This window comes from Caloenas nicobarica, chromosome 4, assembly GCF_036013445.1.
Source record: "Caloenas nicobarica isolate bCalNic1 chromosome 4, bCalNic1.hap1, whole genome shotgun sequence".
Classification (NCBI taxonomy): domain Eukaryota; kingdom Metazoa; phylum Chordata; class Aves; order Columbiformes; family Columbidae; genus Caloenas; species Caloenas nicobarica.
Genome location: NC_088248.1, coordinates 32,225,009 through 32,237,670, shown reverse-complemented (window position 1 = coordinate 32,237,670; position 12,662 = coordinate 32,225,009).

The following is a 12,662-nucleotide window of genomic DNA, read 5'->3' as shown; positions in this document are numbered from 1 at the left end:
TGCAGGCACCCACGCACCCCAGCAGCCCCGCACTGACCCTGACACACCACCATGCCTTTGCAGGGTCACAGCCAGCATACGCCACACGCCTGCACCCCAACACCAGGCATGAGGATGGTCCTGGATCCAGCTGGAAGACACTGGGAGCCAGACAGTTCACTCATCCTCACCCAGATTGCCAGACAAAGGCATGGTGAAGTTCAGCCTGAGGGGGTGCTGTGGAAGGAAGAGAAGTTTGCAGGATTTGACCTCACCGTGCAAAAAAATTCCAGCGGCATCTCAGGAAAATCCCAAACCTCTGTTGGGCTGGGAGGCTGGGGGTCATAAAAAGCACGTGGGATGAGATTTTGCTCCCTGTAGTGTCTGAGCTGCACTTTAGGGCAGGCTGGAAAAGGAGTGGTCTTCCTTTACCCTCATGCTTGCTCTGCAGTGTCTGGCTTTGAGTATCCGAATTCTCCAAAACTAGGAAAAAAAACCCAAACAAGTCTCCCCCTGCCCGGTTCGGGGCCTTAGCTCAGTTCCTTGCTTAAGCCACCTCTCCTTTAGCGCAACAAAGCACTTCCAGCCTCATGCTTTGCAGGAGAAAATAGTGGATTACAGAGGCAAATAGGCTTGCATCCAAGCCCTGAGTAGAAAATCAGAAGCCAGAGATATGCACAGCATTCATCACAGAAAAAAATACCCTCTCGGGAACCAATCACCCTGGCAATTTCTTCTACTTCAGGGAATTTGGGCAGTATTGCATCTTGCAAAGCTTTTTGCTTCCAAACATCCCATCTGGCTGGTCTTCCACCATTACGACTGTCTGTTCATGCTCTCCATTCTTTTTTGATCAGTTATTAAAATAGTCCAGAGACCCCACAGTAAGCAGAAATACAGGAAAATATGGGAACTCCTCTGCTTAATTTGCCATATTGCCATGAAGACATCTGCCTAACACACCTCCCGCTTCTTTTTTCAAGCAAACCGCTCGCAATCAGTTTGCTGTGGCTTTTTGCACGCAGGATCCCCGTGCCAGCACGCCCAGTCAAACGAGTAAATTAGCTCTCAGAAATGCTTTCATCGTGACAGAAACCACTCTTCTAGCACAGAGCCACAGCTCATCTGTGAGAGGGGAAAATGAGACGGGAAAATGAGTGGCCCAAATTTCCAACATTTTCTCTATTTTAAAAGGTTCGGGTGAAAGAACCCAGCTCTAAGCAGCCCAGCTGAGATGTGTATGCCTGGCTAATTTCAGAGGATAGTAAATTTCCCCAAATTCAAGTGTCTGAATTTCATACTGGAACCCTAAAAAGAGCCTCTGCTGTTTTCAATAAGAGCACTATAATTTTCTAATAGCTGAGGTGCTATGATTTTCTCAGCATGCCTTCTTAGTGAAGAGTCAGGGATACCTTAGGGAAAGAAAAGCAGATTTTAAATTCATCCTGCATCCACAGTGGAACAGCTCTGGACCTGCTGAGTGAATGATCCCGAGATGTTCATTTCAGGTAGGAAAACCTTTCCCATGCCAGAAGCCTTGGGATTACAGGATAATGAAAATTCATTTTTTCTAGTATAGTCATCCTCTTTATGTTCAAAGGTCTCAGTGGAAAATTGAATAACCTCAAATTTTCATAAAACGATTGTTCTTTAAGGTCTGAGACCAAGTACAATGGCTTTTTGCATGGCCGTAAACTCCTGTGGCTTCTCTAGTACCATATTCATCATTGTTCATTTTAGGTATTTTCTCAGTGGCCAAGAAAACTTACGCTAAAGAAGCCCCCTCAAGCAGAAAACAGTACACAAAGCCGCTAAGACATGACCACATGTCCTGGCCAGCCATATATCTTTCAACATATTGTTTTCCAGAATGCTGACTCAGCAACAAGGCACATGGCTCAGAGCAACCCTGATGGCACAAAGGGAAACTTTGGGCTGACCAGAGCTTCAAGCACCGTGACTCGCTGGCAGAAGTGAGACCATCACTGAGCTTTCTTTTCAACACGTCAGCTGTAAGAAAAGCTCCCCAAGAACAGGAAGACAAACAGGCATAAACCAACAGGGAATTTCTCTGTGGGCAGACAAAAAAGCAAAGGTCCCTGGAGGTGAGTTCAGCATTGCTCACAGCCAGCAAAACTGCTCAGTTCCCAAGACTGCTAATGCCAACAGTATTTTTTCAAATCCAGGGGGCTTAAAACAAACAAACAAACAAAAGCCCCCACCAACCAGGAAAAAAAAATGTGATACCTTTTATCAGTTATGTTCTATGCTCTGTTATTGAGCAAATCTTAGTTTCCACCTGCAGTGCACGGATCTCCTCCTGCCCATGGGTCCTCGATGTGCTGGGTTGTCTTCCTTTCCTTACCAGGACTCCAGCTTTGCCCATGGTGGCACAGCAGGTAGATCTTTCGGGTGGAGGTGTGGTGGCACTCTCCGTGCTGCAACCAGTTTGCTCGTATGCAGCAAGACTAAAAGCACCTGTGATGGAGCCAGGGGCATCTGGTACCAGCACCTACTGCCTGCCTGATGAAAGAGCAAAGGGCCATCCTTCAGCAGGCTTCTGGGGATGTTAATACCTGCTGCCAGTCAACAAGCTGCTTCTGTCAATGTGAACGTCCCTCGAAACTGCCTCTCTGTGTGCTCCACACCCTCTTCCTACTCTGGACATCGGTGGCTTTGTTTGCTGTGCCCCTTTTCTCTCCCAGCCATCCCTTTCTTGCTGGACCAGATGTGCCAGCTGCCCCTGGCAGCACTTGCCCCCCGCCCCGGGACTTCTCCTTGGTCTTGGGGAGATTGTCAGCACCCTGACACCCTATCTTGCTGTAGGAAGAGGATATATGTGGGGCCATAGGTGCCCCTTCTTTTCAAAACAACACCATGGGACCTAACTCAAAAACCATGTCAAAATACAGCCTCTCTTTCCTGGGAAGAGCAGATTAAAATCATGAGCCATAAAGAATGAAACACTCATGTGGTTTCTTAACCAGCCTCCATGCGAGTTATCTCCCCACTAACATCTGGAAGCTCAAAGTATGGGCTCTGTAGGACCAGTCTACCTTGTAGGAGAGGGGTGAAGGCCTAAATCGCTGACGCATCCCCATGTGCAGGCAGCAGCTCCCCATCCCACCCTGGCCACCGCGATGGGTTGCAAATCAGTATGCCGACCAGCGACAGACACCACTATTTCTTTGCTTGGGAGGCTGTGTCAAAGGGAGGGGCTTGGTTCTCCATACCCAAGAGCAACAGTGGCTGTTCAGAAATTGTGGAATAATAGCCCTTTTGATGGATGCTTGGCTGGTACTTTCGGGATGTGGCGGTTGTGGTAGGGCTGGGAAGGGGGAGGGGACAGAGAGGCATATGACAGTGCCGATAACAAGTGGGCTTTGTGCGCCATGGCCAGGGGCTCCCACAGCTGCTCCAGTCTCCTCTCCTGCTTGAGGTAGTTTGGGTGGGAGAAGAGGCCACGAAAGCTCAAGCAAATGAGCATGACACAGATAACGTTTTAATGATTCAGTCCTTGCCTCTCTTTAAAAAGCAGAACTGTGGGAAAGCATCTCCTCCTGCCATTCAGGCAGGGGCGCTGGAGAGGAGAGGCTGCTCTGGGCTGGTGTTCTGGTGGCTGTAGTGCCTCCTGGACAGGGAATGCCCTTGAGCATGTCTGTCCAGTTTCTCTGTGTAGCTGGTGAATACTTGCAGCCCATGCTGGGCAAACCCCTCACCTGCTTCTTGACATCACTCCAAGGGCCTTGGCAGTGCTGACAGTGGAGCCTGGTGGCAACCTGGTGTACCCCCTGGGAGAGGGCAGGGTAGGCCATCAGATCTGAACCAGGCTGTCCCGGTGAGCCCTGCCAGAAGAGAAAATGAACAAGCCTAGGGGTGGGCACCATGGCAGAGGGAGGACCACCGGAGCACATGCTCTCTAACTGTTGTTAACTCCATACATCCCCAGCTTCACCTGTCATCAGTTGACAGCAATTTTTTTTTCTTATGACACATATAAGCTGTGGATGGGGAGACAGTGATGAAGACAGTTGGCTACAGATTGCCAAAAAAAATACTCCCCCCCCCCCCCCCCCAAACAAAAAACAAGTAGAAAAACTCCACCCCAAAACCTACACACACTTTGTTTCTGTAATCCCTGTCCCAACAGGACACAAGCGCAGCTTCCCAGCTGGCGTGTGTGGTTGCTCTTACTAAGCTTTGAACAGCCAGGGGATTTGGAGACAGGATTAGCTAATACAATCCAGGCTCAATTAGCAAAGGAAGCATGGAGATTCCAGCTCCCACTGGGACAGATGTGGGCAGGACCCCTCTAGAGGGTTAATCATAGGGCAACTTGCGCTCCAGTGCAAATAACAGAGCTGCCTGTGTCCCCCATGGCTGCTGCTGGAGGGGGAATGCTTGGCGTTGCCAAACACTTCTGTACCCTCTGGACCTGGCTAAAACCCGCTTTCCTGCCCATGGGCTGGGAGAGGGCAGGGCTCATCACAGCGGGGAGGGCGAGCAGGCGTGCACGCAGGTGCAGAGAGCTGGCAGCCAAACAAAGGGAGATCGCAGGAGTAGATAGGGGCACAGGCAGGCTACAGTGCTTGTCAGCACGGCTTTCTATGCGCAAGACCAAAGGCAAGGGGAAAGGGGGCGAAGGAGACGGTTTCTCGTTGATGGGAAGATGCTAAGATGCACCAGCAATGGAACACCAGTGCTTTGTTTAAAACTGGGACCCTTGGGCAGGGCTTTTGTTATTCACAAATGCTCTTTGCTTGGCCAGCTGGGAAAAGCATCAGGCTCACTGAGCCACTGGGGCATCCTTCAGGACTTCCAAGCACTCCTAGCCACCTCAGGATGAAGCAGGGCCCACATCTCTAAACAGCTCCATGGTCACTGGCTTCCAAATTTCCTCTCCACGCCAATCTCCTTGAAAAGCTGAATCAAACCTGCATGGATGCCTGATGAGTATCCCCAGCCTCAGCTGGTTCCTCATTTCCAAAATCTGCCCTCAAATCTCTCATCTGTCTTTTTGAGACATTTTAAAGACACATAGCCCCTCATGTGCTGAGACACAGAGACTCCCTCACCAGAGACAGGCCTCTGCTTGCAGAGCTGGTGAACCGGTTCCTGGGGTGAGAGTTGCATGGGCAAGCTCTCCCACGCACGGATGGGTTTCTCATAGTGCTGTTGGAGACTGGCTGCTGAACACAGCTCTCTGTGGAAAGCAGATGGACTTGGAAAGGTTGGGGGCGGGGGGGCGGCCCAAGGCACTTGGTGCTTTGGAAAAGGTTGCTTGTGGAGCCAGGGCTGAGGACTGCCAAAAGGCAAGACGTTAATTGATGTTTCAGTTCTCTGAAGACAGGAGTCAGGAATCAGACCAGTGAAGGGTGGTGAGGGATGGGGCTTGGGTCAGTCAAAGCGACTGGCACAGGAGATGCAGTGAACCAGACTTGCTTTCCCAGCCTTCCTCAGATAGGGAACCAGAAGTCTTGCAGAGCGAGCTAATGGTCCTTGACCAGTGCCAGGTGAATGTAAAGCACCTTCCTAGGTGCTTCCAAGTCCAGTTGCTGGGACTACCATGGAAGAAGCAGTAGACTCCAGTGCTGTGAAGCAACTTTGTGACAGGCAGCGAACACCATCTGGTTCCATGTCAGAGTAACCCAGGGTCTGATGCTCCCACTGTACCAGAAGACATAGCTAGGTCTGGAATAGCCATCATCACAGAAGGAGCAGCACACAGACATGAGGCACCATGGGAGAGCATGCTGCTGATTTCTGCCTCTCTCCAATAAGATTGGCTTTTTTCCTTGCTCCTCAGCGGTGTTTGCTGTTTACAGGCACTGGGAAACATTTGCTCCTTGTACTCCTTCCAATGGAGCGTGGGAAAAGCTCTCACCCGAAGCAAAAAAAACACGGGAATTTGCTTTCAAGTCAATTCTTCTCACTCTCTTTCTCTCCAAGTGAAAAGCCCTGAGCTGGCTTTTTTTCTTTGCAAGGCAAGTTTTCTGGCCAAGGCAAACTGCTGTTTGTCTCTCATGCTGTCAGCAGAGTGACAGGCATCAATACAAGCTATGGGGCATGGCCGCAGCAAATCAGCCAGGATAGAGGGAGTCGTAGCAGAGCAGATGGGACCTGTATGCATTGCCCCCCACCCCTTTTAGATAAGGGAAACGGCTCATTTCAGCTTCAGTAGAAAGAAATAAGGTCTTGGTTTGGGGCGTATTTTACTCCCAGAGTAAATGGTTTTTTATTCACAGAGCCCTTGGTCTGCTGCTTGGCTCACTGATGCAGACAAAGAAGAAAGGAAAAATAGCATGAAAGAAACATGCAAGTTGTCCCCCTGCTTACTTGCTCTGGAGTGAATAGGTGGTGAGGAGAAATGCAAAAGCATCCTCTCCTGTCAGGAGCAATGCCAGGGTTTCTCCCATCCCTCATCCATCTGCTGTGTGCTGGATCTGTCCGGTGAAGGCAGCCCCTGCACCAGCACCTGGTACATGCAGGTGTCAAGTGCCATCAGTCCTACATACAATAAAAACTCCTGGGACTGGGACGCAAATGCATTCCAGCCCAGCTGCTCAGTCCTTGCTGGCACCTCAGCCTTCAGAGAGCTTGCAGGAGGAGGCTTCCCACCCCACCAGCCACTGTCTACCTCCTCTCCTGGCCTCTTCACCTGGTCCACGAGACCTCGCCAGGTGAGCCTGCAGGAGACCAAGTGGCTTTGAGTGGTCTATTTGCAATAAGGCTAGGGTGATGCAGTGGAGCAGGGAACTTTCAAGCAAAAGAAAGAGGCAAAGTCAAGCACTTCCTTGCCTGGGGCACCAGAAATCACTCCTTCTCCAGAAAACAAGGCTGAGGGACCCAAAAAAGTCTGCAGAACCCACAGGACAGTGACAAACCTGTAAAAAATGGAGCTTTTGGGGAGCTGGCCTCTCCCCTGGTGCAGGTGGACACCACAGGGAAGGTGCTTCTCATGCCCAAGGACAAGGCCAGGAGGGGAAGAAAGACACCCTTGCCTCCCCCCATAGCCATCTCTCCAGTATTACAGGGCAGCCTTGGGGAACAGCAAAAGGGCAACTGTAATCCCCAATGTGACCTAAGAGGACCCACTCTCTGCCCAGACAAGAGACAAATACCCTTTACACCTAGAGGCTAAAGGCAGATCTCACGCGCTTCCCAACTCCATCCTGTGGGTAACCTGATGCCCCCAGCACAATTTTTCCTGTGTGAAACTCCCTCCGCAAGAGGTGCCTTAGGTGAGCAGCTGCAGAGGCAGCCAGATCCAGGAGGAGGTGTTTGCTTTCTCCATCTTCTCCCCCTCCCCCCACACCCTCGTTTTAATTGTTTGCATGTCAAGAAGCGACTTGCCGTATGGCAGACTCCCAAAGGGAGGCAGGCATTGAACTCATAACCTGAAACTGCCTCTCAGGGAGACAGCCAGCACCCATCTTCCTCCGTTCCCATGTCCTCTCCCCAGGGAGACAGCCAGCACCCACCCCGCTCTGTTCCCACGTCCTCTCCCAGGCCACATCCCCACCTAAGAATCAGCCACGTCCTCCCCTCGCTCTGCTCAGCTCTTCAGCAGCTACACCCCTCACTGTTAATGAGCACAGATAAAAAAAGGCACAGACCTGCCATTCAAGGCCTCTCTCAGACACCAAAACATCTCTATGCATTAATAATCCCTCTGAAAAGCCCCTTCCTTACACACATCTCCCCACAACCCCCCAGCCCCCAATGCTTTTCAGAAGTGACTGCAATTCATCTGAGGTGCGAAACAGCACGGTAAAATTTTAATACAGCCTGAACATGATATGAGAGCGCTCAAGTGTCTTTTAAGCAGCCTGCCCGTCTCCAGCAACCACTTTGAAGGCACGATCGTTTCAGCGCTGCCTGAAGAGCTTCAAAGAGAATATTTGGGACTGATTTTGACATGACTCAGGGAAGGCAAGAAGCCTCCAAACACAGTTCCCTCAAAGGATGAATGCCAGCAGGGGAACGTGCCGGCTCTCACCATGCCTCCCTGCTGGAGGTTGGTCTAGCTGGACTGTATGGGAGGGCCTGGGAGGACCAGAGCTGCGTGTACCTATAGGATACCTACTGAGTGCTGTGACCTGGTCTCCATCTCCACAGATGCCTGTGGGGAAGAGATTTCCCTGACCACTGATGGTTATATTGCATGCCAGTAGCACTGGGACTGATGGTCTGCCCCCAGATGTGATTTCAAGGGCTGGAAAGCAGGTGAGAGTTTTCCATCCCCCATGGTATATGCGTAGATAGGAAAAATATGAAAATAAGGCAAAACACTTGGGTTAGCCCAAACAGAAAGAGATGCTGATACCACCCAAGGACTCCTCTACAACCAGTAAACAAAAGGGAAGCAAAACCAGTGTCCCAGAAAGTGAGGATAGGAGATGAGTGAACAGGAAGAAACAGCACAGTCAGAGGTGAGGACTTCCCAAGAGAGGCTTTGGAAGCCTCCGTGAGCTCAGCCAACAAATATCCCTCAACATTGCTGCTTTTCAGTGTCACACACTGTTCCTTGGCTCCCTGGACCTCTCCAGACCCGTGAAGAGCACAGCACTGCCCTCACACGGGGGAATGGTCTGGCTCTGGAGACCTTCAAACTCAGCTTGGGAACATGGAAGGTAGAGTAAGCTTGAGCTGGTAAATTGCCTGGGGATACTGCAGTATCTGGCTTTTCTCTGCAAATTATGCAATGCACCAAAGTAATTTGCCTCCTGGGTGACTGCAAAGAGGACTCAGAAAGGCAGCAATGCCTTTCTTGAAAATTTAAAAGCAAATCATGGCAACACCCCCTCTCCATGCTCCTCCACGTGCAGTGCCAGCACACAGGGCTGATAGAGAACAAGTTCCAAGACCGGGCCCCAAGACAGGCTGATCTCACTCAAGCAAGGAAGAGAAAAGGGTGAAAGCCAAACCCCAGGCCCAGACAGCACAGCTGTGGGCACACAGGCTCACGCAGACTGGGAAGTGGGTGGGCAGGGAGGCTGTGGAGGACACGGGCAGCAGCCCTCATGCTTTGGAAGAAAGGACTCTTTCAGCATCAAGGCAAGGCAGCCCCATTGACTGCAGACGGGATGCCTGGGGGAGTTCAGGGCAGCTGACCTCTACTGCCCTGCACAGACAAGCCTGAGAGGACCCTGAAGAGCACAGACTGGCACAAGGTTGAAGGGAACACAACCACCTGAGCCCTAGTTTTACATGAAGGTGGTGTAATTTTTAAAGGTCATTTGGAGTCTGGGTTTACCCATGGAGAGGGATTAACCTGGTATCAACCGTGGGGTCACTTCTCACTCAAGAGAGACCATTCCCCTTCCCACGGCTACATTCACAACCAGGTTTCCCTGCAGAAACATCTCCACTTAGCAGAACTGGCATATGTGCTGGCACATCCTCGAGCATCTACACTTACTCAGAGAGGAGCAGCAGAAGCACTTGGTCTGGCTGTCAGGGAGCGACAAGTGCAGAAAACACCCCATCCTGCACCTAGCCTGAGAAATCCCAAAGCAAGGCTTATTTTGGGGAAAATTAGTGTATTTCAGAGCTGAGCTGAATTTGCAAGAGATTCAGCAGGCATGTCTCCTAGGACATTTTTGAAATGAGAACTCTCCAAGTCAACTGGGAAGTGAAAAAGGTGTGTGCATCACCCTTTTACTGGAGTTAGCCCTGAGAGGGAGCAGAGGCACCATCTCACCTGCAGCAGGGCTGCTTAAGTGCAGCCATCAGCCACTTTGCCTTCAGCAGGACTGGGCCACCCCTAGAAACATATCAGCAAGGTGCCCAGGCTGAGGATGAAGCTTCTGATGCCCACTTTGCACTCAGTTGCAGTAAGATGCAAAATGGTCACCTACCTGTTTGCTGGAGGTCTGTTGTTTCTAGAAGGTTGCAGTCAGCAGTACTTCACAGGAGAGTGGAGAAAACAGAATGCAAATTACCTCTATGCAATTTAAGATAACAGCAAAACTCAATTAACTAATGGGCACACTTAGTGTCAGCTGACACACCCATGAGCGTAGGTGTGTCTGCCAGGAAACGTCAGAGTTTCTGTGTGCTCACACTCCTTCTATTTCAAAGCCACCTTCTGAGCTAGGAAAGACAGAGGAGAGAAAAAGTAACCTGCAGTCCTGTGAGGGAGCAACAGATAGGATGGCTGAGCAAAGAGTGGTGTCACAGGAAGGGACCACAAAAATCAACAAAATGGGGCTTAAGTGGGATCACCGTCAGCACTTGCACATGAGCAAGGAATTACCTATAAGGCACCACTGGAGAAATCCCCAAAACCCTCTCTGGGAACTCAGCGTGCTGAGGAACCTCTCTAATGTGTCAGTACACTAACACATGCCGTATGGGGAACAAACATGAGGAACTGGAGATCTATTATATGTACAGTAGCAGGGCTGTGATCTTGTGGTGGGATGGCTCCCATGACTGGAGTGTTGCAATGGAGGGATACAGCTTCTTCAGGAAGGACAGGGTGGTAGACGAGGAAGGGGAACTGACCTTCATGTGAGCAAGCAGATGGAGTGTATAGACCTCTGCCTGGGATGGGTAAGGAATCAGCTGGAAGCTTATGGACTAGCGCTAAAGGGAGAACAGGTCAAGGTGATGTTATTATACTTGTTGTCCGCTGTAGGCTACCTGATCAGGAAGAACAAGTGGATGAGGCCCTCTACAGAAAGGACAAGCCTCATGTTCACAGGCCCTAGTATCCTCATGGGGGACTTCAAACAATTCCAGCTGGGTTTTGGCTTTCCTAATGCCAGAGTGAGGTGCATTGAAAACTGGCCAAATGGCCAGATCCAGTGGAGGGTGATCAGTGGCAGGCAGTCTAGTTGGAGGCCAGTCACTAGTGATGTACCCCAATGGTCAAGATGGGGTCCGATCCTGTTCAATATCTGCAAGGCATTCCCAGACTCTTCCATAATAACTCCAGTTTCCCCTAGAAACTGCAGGAGCTCCTCTGCAACCTCCTGCAGCAAGTAATTCTGCAGCTCTGTGCTGGGCTGGCGGAAGAACAGTCTCTTACTGCTTATTTTGAACCTGCCACTTGCTAGTTTTATTCAACACTCTACAGATCCTAGTTTTTGTGTTGGAAAGGCAGGGCACACTCATGCTCTCTTCAGCGTGCATGGATTTATCAACCTTTCTCATACTGTCCCTCAGACATCTCCTCTTTCTTCCTCCCAGGCGCGGCACCAGGCTGCTGGTGCTCCCCTGTGGAGCGCATTCAGAGCCTAAACAAAGCAGAGCTGACAACAAACATGATGCAGGGATGAGACAAAGCACTGCACATCAGAATAACGTGATGACAAGTCTGGTTTACAAGCCGAGTGCAATATCATCTGTCCCAGGTCGGTATCGCCTATGGAGAAGGCTCATACAGAGCATGGTGAGGGTCTAGCACCCAAACAGGGCAAGGACAGGAGACACCAGTATGATCACTGTCCGAAATGCTGAAATGTCAAGGTACTGTGCCAGGCCACAATGTTCAACAGGCACAGTACCTTGGCATCGGTAACAACTGGCTCCTGGAGCAGTGCAGAAGAAAAACCACAGAGAAGTAAAAAGATCCACAGCATGTTTCTGTGCTATCCCCTTTCCCAGGGGCTGTTTTTGTTAAGATAAGATTTGATCTCTCAAGAGCAGCATCAGTCAAACCCAGTTCCCCTTGGTATTTTATCACTGGGCAATAATTTGTGGAGCAGCCTAGGAGTAACTCCAGCCAAGGTAGAAAAAGAAGCAGGATCAGAACTGGATCCTGTTTGGCTTTGCAGCTGTAGCTGACATCAAGTTGAACATCTCTCTGAAAGGTCAATCCTGCAAAGATAAGCCTGCTGGCACATTATTGGGCTAGAGGCACCAGTCACTGAGATAAATTCTCTGTCTGGTGTTATGCCAGATAAACTCCAAACCAAAAGGGAACCTCTGCCATAAAAAAAACCCCAAAACCCTACCTTCTCTAAAAACAGGCATCAGGGATGGGTACTAGTCTCTTCCTAAAAGGAAGGGAAACCCTTGGTCCCTGTGTGAGGCTTATAGCTGCTGATACTCTACCTATGTGGGCCTGTGTCTCTCATTGAGATGGGCCAAAGTGCATCCAGGAATGGCTGCATATATTGTGGGTAGCAGATTTTCAGAGCAGTGGAGAGCTGGAATTTGTGTTCTGAGCACGACAAGATCCTACAGAATGAGTTAGCGGATGTTTTAGGTGATTCATTGTCTTCTGATAACTGCCCAGCTCCTAAGGCATTGCTGGCATGCAAAAACAAGGTAGGTGTGGATGAATCAGAGGGCTGAGGGAACAGTATCGGTGGTAGTTAGCAAACACATGCATGTATTTATCCAGGGGACAAGCTGTAATCTACCACTGTTTTTCAAGGTCTGCAGTGAGCTTCTTGGAAAAACTGGGTCCTTTTTGCTGCCAGATTTGGGGTGTGCCTTGGGAGCAAGCCCCCTGCTCCATCCTCCAAAGGTAGGCTCTGGCTTGAAAGGCTAGAAGAGCCAGGCTGAGCCATCTGTATTTAGTACCTCCTGTCCACCCTCCAAAAACATGTCCAGTGAGTCCTTTGTACCAGGCAACAAGAGATAAGGTCTCACTGGTGCTGCCTGGATGATCCTGGGTATCTCCAAAAGATGAGAGCACCTTTTCTTCCATCTCCGACTGGCATCCAGGA